The sequence below is a fragment of the Paroedura picta genome, chromosome 14 (genome assembly GCF_049243985.1).
Source record: "Paroedura picta isolate Pp20150507F chromosome 14, Ppicta_v3.0, whole genome shotgun sequence".
In the NCBI taxonomy this organism is placed as follows: domain Eukaryota; kingdom Metazoa; phylum Chordata; class Lepidosauria; order Squamata; family Gekkonidae; genus Paroedura; species Paroedura picta.
The window spans coordinates 17,374,010-17,381,339 of NC_135382.1; positions in this window are offsets into that span (position 1 = coordinate 17,374,010).

Sequence of the window (7,330 nt, forward strand, 5' to 3'; positions counted from 1 at the left end):
AACCCTGGAAGGGTTTCCCTAACGGGTGGGGGTCAATTAATTTTTAAGATATTTTTAAAATATTGTTAAATATGTATTGGGTGATATGGCCATACATCGACAATGTTGACCCGTTTCCCCTCCCCCCTTTCCCAAATAGCTAATGATGGGTCTGGAGGGGGTGAGCATGCTTCCCAACCATATTCTACACCATCGCACCCCTCCTGGGGTTCCTCAAAGCATGAAGGATATTTCAGGGCTTTCTCAGTGGTAAAAAGGTTAAGAATGACTGTCTTACCCCCTTGGACACCTTAGAGCAGGGGTAGTCAACCTGTGGTCCTCCAGATGTTCATGGACCACAATTCCCATGAGCCCCTGCCAGCATTTGCTGGCAGGGGCTCATGGGAATTGTAGTCCATGAACATCTGGAGGACCACAGGTTGACTACCCTGCCTTAGAGCACCTTGGTCCCTACATCAGGTAAGTAGGTGAAATCTGGCACCAAAGTTTGCAGGGGCTACCCCAGAGGAAATGCACAGCTGAGTAACAGCTCAACCTCCAGAATTTGAGCAGTTTAGTTCTGCACTTGTGGACTCGAGAGCCGATCCGAACTCAGCAGTACCTACACTTGCTCCTATTTAGACAAGCATACAAGCACCGTGAATGAACTATTGCTCTTGAAAACACACGCTCTCTGTCCGTCCCAAAATTGCTTCCGGTCAAACAGGTTTTGGAAATGTTTTGAAGCACTACCCAACCTTTTAAGGCAGGCATGAGTCAAGCTTCTCTCTTTGGGAAAGAGTCTCCTGTTCTTTTATTCATTTGCTTGGTGTAGTGGTTAGAAGTGTGGACTTCTAATCTGGCGAGCCGGGTTTGATTCCCTGCTCCTCCCCATATCATAGAATCATAGAATCCTAGAGTTGGAAGGGGCCACACAGGCCATCTAGTCCAACCCCCTGTTCAACGCAGGATCAGCCCAAAGCATCCTAAAGCATCCAAGAAAAGTGTGTATCCAACCTTTGCTTGAAGACTGCCAGTGCGGGGGAGCTCACCACCTCCTTAGGCAGCCTATTCCACTGCTGAACTACTCTGACTGTGAAAAATTTTTTCCTGATATCTAGCCTATATCATTGTACTTGTAGTTTAAACCCATTACTACGTATCCCTTCCTCTGCAGCCAATGGGAATAGCATCCTGCTCTCCTCCAAGTGACACCCTTTCAAATACTTAAAGAGGGCTATCGTGTCCCATCTCAACCTCCTTTTCTCCAGGCTGAACATTCCCAAGTCCCTCAACCTATCTTCATAGGGCTTGGTCCCTTGGCCCCAGATCATCCTCGTTGCTCTCCTTTGTACCCTTTCAATTTTATCTACGTCCTTCTTGAAGTGAAGCCTCCAGAACTGCACACAGTACTCCAGGTGTGGTCTGACCAGTGCCGTATACAATGGGACTATGACATCTTGTGATTTTGATGTGATGCCCCTCTTGATACAGCCCAAAATGGCATTCATCTTTTTTACTGCTGCATCACACTGCCTGCTCATGTTTAGTTTACAATCCACAAGTACCCCAAGGTCTTGTTCACACACAGTGTTACCTAGCAGCATACCCCCTATCCAGTAGGCATGCTTTTCATTTTTCTGATCCACATGCAGTCAGCTGGGTGATTTTGGGCTCATCACAGTACTGATAAAACTGTTCTGACTAAGCAGTGATATCAGGGCTCTCTCAGCCTCACCCACCTCACAGGGGGTCTGTTGTGGGGAGAGGAAAGGGGAGGTGATTGTAAGCTGCTTTGAGGCTCCTTCGGGTAGAGAAAAGCGTCATATAAGAACCAACTCTTCTTCTTCTTCTTCTTCTTCTTCTTCTTCTTCTTCTTCTTCTTCTTCTTCTTCTTCTTCCCCTCCCCCTCCCCCTCCCCCTCCCCCTCCTTCCCAGTGTGTTCTCCCTGCTGCTGTTCAGTTTTTCCTCCTTGCATTCTGATTGAACCCACAGATCTAATACTTTCCCAAACGCTGCACTCTCCAGGCTCCCCACCCAAAAGACCTAGGAATTTCCCTATCTGGAATTAGCATCCACAATAGAGGCTGGAGTTCTCCTGTTATTATGACTGTTCTATGGGCTACAAAGTTTAGTAGAGTTTGAATATGTAAATGGGAATGCCAGTCCCCAGATGGGCCTTGGAGTATCCCTGGAATTATAGCTCAATCAATTCCCCTGGAGAAAATGGCTGCTTCGGCTGATGGACTCCATAGCATTTGACTCTCAACCCAAATCCCACCCTCTCCCGGCTCCACCCCAAAAGTCTCCAGGCATTTCCCAACCCAGAGTTTGCCACTCTAAGTGTACTCTATGGAATTCCATACCTGCTGAGCTTTACTTCTTCCTGGACAGAACTGTTCACAATGCCCAAGCACCATACATTCTTGCAGCATCTCACTTTGGGAATTTCCTCCCTGTATGCATCCCCGTGGCCACCGTTGCTGAATATTAGACCCAAGGCTCTTATTGGGATTGTGGAATAGGGGAAGAGAGCATGGCCCCTTTAGAACATAAGAAGAGCCTTGCTTGATTGGATGTGCAGTCCATCAAGTCCGGCCTCCTGTCTCACACAGTGGCCATCCTGTTTTTCTGTAGGGCCAACAACAGGGCCTAGAGGCCAATGCCTCCCCTAATAAGGACATAAGAAAAGGCCTGCTAGATTGGACCAGTGGTCCATCCAATCCCAGCATCCTGTTTCGTACAGTGGCCAGCCTGTTTCTCTGAATGTCCAACAACAGGGCAGAGAGACCAAAGCCCCTGATTTTGCCTGTGGGTTCAATGGTATTCAGAAGTGGACTGCCAGTGACTATAGAACAAAAATAGAGTCCAGTAGCACCTTTAAGACCAACAAAGATTCATTCAAGGTGTGAGCTTTCGAGTGCAGGCACTCTTCCTCAGACTAAATGAACAACCACCATAACTGTAGAGATATAAGGCAAAAGCAAATTATGGCAATTTAGTAAACTGTCATAATATCCAAATTAAGCCATATGATGCCATGTGATAGTTCTTTGCTAAACCAGCTAATGAGTCCTTTTGTGTTCAGTTGTAGTTCACAAAAACATTGGCGAAATCATTGGAGAATATGGAAGCTTTCCTTGCTGTTTTACTAAAGCCATCAGTTGCCCCAATGAGGCAAATATACAGGCAAATATGTGACGTGACCTGGATAGCCCAAACAAACCCAATCCCATCAGATCTCAGGAGCTAAGTAGGACCAGCCCTGACTAGCACTTGGAAGGGCAACCTCCAAGGAACACCAGGGCTGTGACGCCACCCAAATGACTGGAATTCTTGTCAGTCCAGGTGAGGGGCCAATTGGAAGGTGCTTCGCACCTTCCAATTGGCCCCTCACCCGGACTGGCCCCGCCCACTTCAGCACTTAGGCCTTAACCAATTATGAATACTGCTCCCAGCGGTTTCAGATTCACTTCCCTTAACTAGTTTCTTTAATGGATGGATGTTGTTGTTTGGCATACAAGCCATTTTCTCATGGCCTAGTCTTTGGGATCGACTGGTTGAGCGGGCCAGAAGACTTGGTCAACAATTCATCACACCCCGAAGCAAAGCCCGCCAAGGGAGTTCGAGGCATTCCAGCCAGGCCGAGGGACCTGCTTCCGTATTCTAGCCAGGGTCAAAAAGTTAAGGTCAAGGTCAGACCGCCCTCCGGTTCTGTCTCTGCCTCCATCTTGTTCATCTTTTCTGGCCTCTTGATTCATTCGGTTTGATCGTGGTCCAAACAGGATACTTGAGTCATTTGAGATATTTGGGAAGCTTCAAACATTTCCTTTCATTTTGGATGGGCTTTTCCCTCCACCTTTTCAGACAAAAGGAAAGTGGCAGATGTTTAAACATGAAGGGTGTTCCCTTGAAAAAACAATGGCTGAACAAGATTAAAAGATTGAAAACCCACTGAGCACACTTGGCGATGTCCAAGCTCATTTCAGACATGGCTTTCGAGTCCAACGTCTTCCAATTCACACCCACCATCTGTTCGGAGAGCGGCAGAAATCTGGTCGAAGGGAAGATCTGGATGCTTCAAGCATTCCCTTGCTGCTTCGATAGTCTGTGGTATGGGAAAGGATTACGAGGTGTGCAGAAATTCAGCACTAGAGTGAACTGAGGACAGGCGTGGAAGGAAACACTCCCCCCGCCCTGAGTACTGAAAGTATCATGGTCAGGAAGAGGTTGGAAATTGCTTTCCATCCTAAATAGCAAGAGAAATGGTAACATAGAGAAGTTCTCACTTAGACCGTTTATGCACTGGGAACTTCACTGCCCCAGCTCCCGTGCAAGAGCAAAAATTGGGGGCAGATGAGGAGCACCGGGCCAAATGCTCCCCCATGTGGGTGCAGGAAGAGGTGGGGCTACATGCCATGACTAAAACTCCAGCCTGCAGCCCGGCATGAAACCTCCAGTGCATAAATGGTCCTACTGGTTCAGCTTGGGAGTCTGGATGTTTTTGTTAAGAGTTATGGATCCCCCCCCTTTAAATATTTTTATAGATCGTTCTATGTATTGTTCCTTGCTCTTATGTAAACCGCCCTGGGCCTCTGGGGAGGGCGGCAAATAAATGAATGAATGAATGAATGAATGAATGAATGAATGAATGAATGAATGAATGAATGAATGAATGGAAAGAGGTGATTGGCTCTGTGGGCAATACTCTTCACACCAAGGCAGAAACCTACCTGGAAGGTGACCATCCCACCTTGCATCCCACTGTACATTTCTCCTTTGGGGAAGGCAATTTCCAGAGTTATTTCAGCTTCAGGCAGCACAAGTGGTTTGCAGAACCTACAAATGGCAACCCTGGGGTGTGCAGAAATCAAGAAGGAAATTTGGGCGCCAGCAAACAGATTGAAAATAAAATAGCCAGTATGCAGTGCCACTATATAACTCTATGGCAGGGGCAACCCAATTGTAACTCTCCATGTACTACAATTACCAAGAATCCCTGCCGGCACCACCACCAGAACTGTGTGAGTATTTTCAAAAGCCATTGCACTGTAAAGGTGTTCTTGGCATACTCAATACGGGATGGTTTGCCATTCCCTTCCACAGTCATTACCGTTTTGCCCCCCCGCAAGCTGGGTACTCATTTTACCGACCTTGGAAGGATGGAAGGCTGAGTCAACCTTGAGCCGGCTGCTGGGACTGAACTCCCAACCTCATGGGCAGAGCTTCAGACTGCATATCTGCTCCCTTACCACTCTGCGTCACAAGAGGCTCATTATTGCACTGTAGTATGGCATTATACCCCCAACCCTCCCCAGGCCCCACCTCCAGATCTCTCAGAATATCCCAGTCCAGACCTGGATACCCTTGTGCAGACTTATGAATTAGTCCTTAATGAACTTTCAAGATGAAGGGTGACACTATCCTAGCCCTTCAGCCACCAACTCCATTTAGCTTTCTCCCACCTGCCAGTATTGTAACTCACGTTCTCCAGGGACTGCCCAGGGCCTTCGGGGAAGCAAGCATCTGTAGCCGTCTCAGTCCGTGTGCTTGATCTTCTTGCCAGCTGCAGAAGCTGGGTGGGAAAGCTTGGATCTGTGGCTGCAGCCCCGTGAACAGAGGAGGAATACTGTAGTTACGGTGTTTGAAAGTTTAAAATATCTTGTCATTGAAACATAGAACGTAATGCTGGTGAAAGGTGCTGGAACGGTGTCTCCGGATACTGCTGGCTTGTTTAAACTTGGGCATAGATGCTGCCCTGGCAGAAGTCAAGTAACCTTTCTGTACTGTTTTGCCATGCCCAAGCAGCTGAAATGTAAACTTTCATAAAAGTGGGGGGGAGGGGGGGGAAGAGAAAGACCACCTCTAAGAAAAAGGTGGAGAGGAGACAGTTCAAACAACAGGGAACGTTTTACAGGTTTCATTACAAACTTATAGATTTATTTTTAATAGTTTCCATTCCTCCTTTCTTTCGTTGGGCTACTTGTCCGGTTTTTCATGACAGCAGCCTGCCTCCCCAGGTCTTTTCATGCAATCCCTCCTCTTTGGGAATAGCTAAAAACAGGTAGCTCAGCTTCATAAGCAACCCATCAAGGTAAACCCTGCTAGCATTCTCTGTGTTTTAGAAGAAGAGTTGGTTTTTATACCTTGCTTTTCACTACCTAAAGGAGAAGTGGCTTACAATCGCCTTCGCTTCCTCTCCCTCTCCCCCAAACAGACACCCGGTGAGGTAGGCGGGGCTGAGAGAGCTCTGAGAGAACGGTTCCATGAAAACCGCTTCTAACAAGACTGTGACTAAGCCCAAGGTCACCCAGCTGGCTGCATATGGAGGAGCGAGGAATCAAACCCAGCTTGCCAGATCAGAAACCACTGCTCTTAAGCAATCAGGACAATGGAGGCAGAGCATCTGAAAAATTCCAGGAAGTTCCTATTCTAACTATGCTAAACACACATCTCCTCTGATGCCCCCTGCAGGATATTTGTCATAAGTCTTTTGAATCATACCCGCTGGAGACCTTGCATATTCCAGCAGGCAGCACTGAGCAACACCCGTAAATGGCCTGACCAAAGCAGGCCTGCCTGAGTTCTCCACCTGGCTCAACATTGTCTCTTGAGAATGGCCCTTGTCTGATTGCCTGAAGCTGACTGCCCCTCCCACTACCAAGGACAGGTTCCCAGGACGGTTCTAGCACCAGCCACCTTCTTAGACATAAACTATGGCTAGCAGAGGAGCTGGCATTTCCCACAAATCTGCCTTGACGCTGTTTGTTTCAGATTGCAAGACTGTGGAACGGGGCAGCCTTGCCAAACACATTAGAAGAAGAAGAAGAAGAAGAGTTGGTTCTTATATGCCGCTTTTCCCTACCCAAAGGAGGCTCAAAGCAGCTTACATTCGCCTTCCCTTTCCTCTCCCCACAACAGACACCCTGTGAGGAGGATGAGGCTGAGAGAGCCCTGATATTCCTGCTCGGTCAGAACAGCTTTATCAGTGCCGTGGCGAGCCCAAGGTCACCCAGCTGGCTGCATGTGGGGGGAGCACGGAATCGAACCTGGCTCACCAGATTAGAAGTCCGCACTTCTAACCACTACACCAAACTGGCTCTCTAACGGAACTGGCTCTTTAATGGGAACGTGGTCTAGAAATGCACAGCAAAAAACCCGTTGCCGTGGTCTCCAGCAAGACACCTCCTTAGGCTAGCCAAGTCTATGAAGACAGCACTGGAAGATTATGCGGATGCGGGGAAGGGAGTTTGGGGAGCGGCTGCATGAGGAATCCTTTCCTGGATGATGCACAGAGACCTGCCTGCGAAGTGTTGATTTTCCATTGTTTCCCGGCTTGGAAATGGGGAGT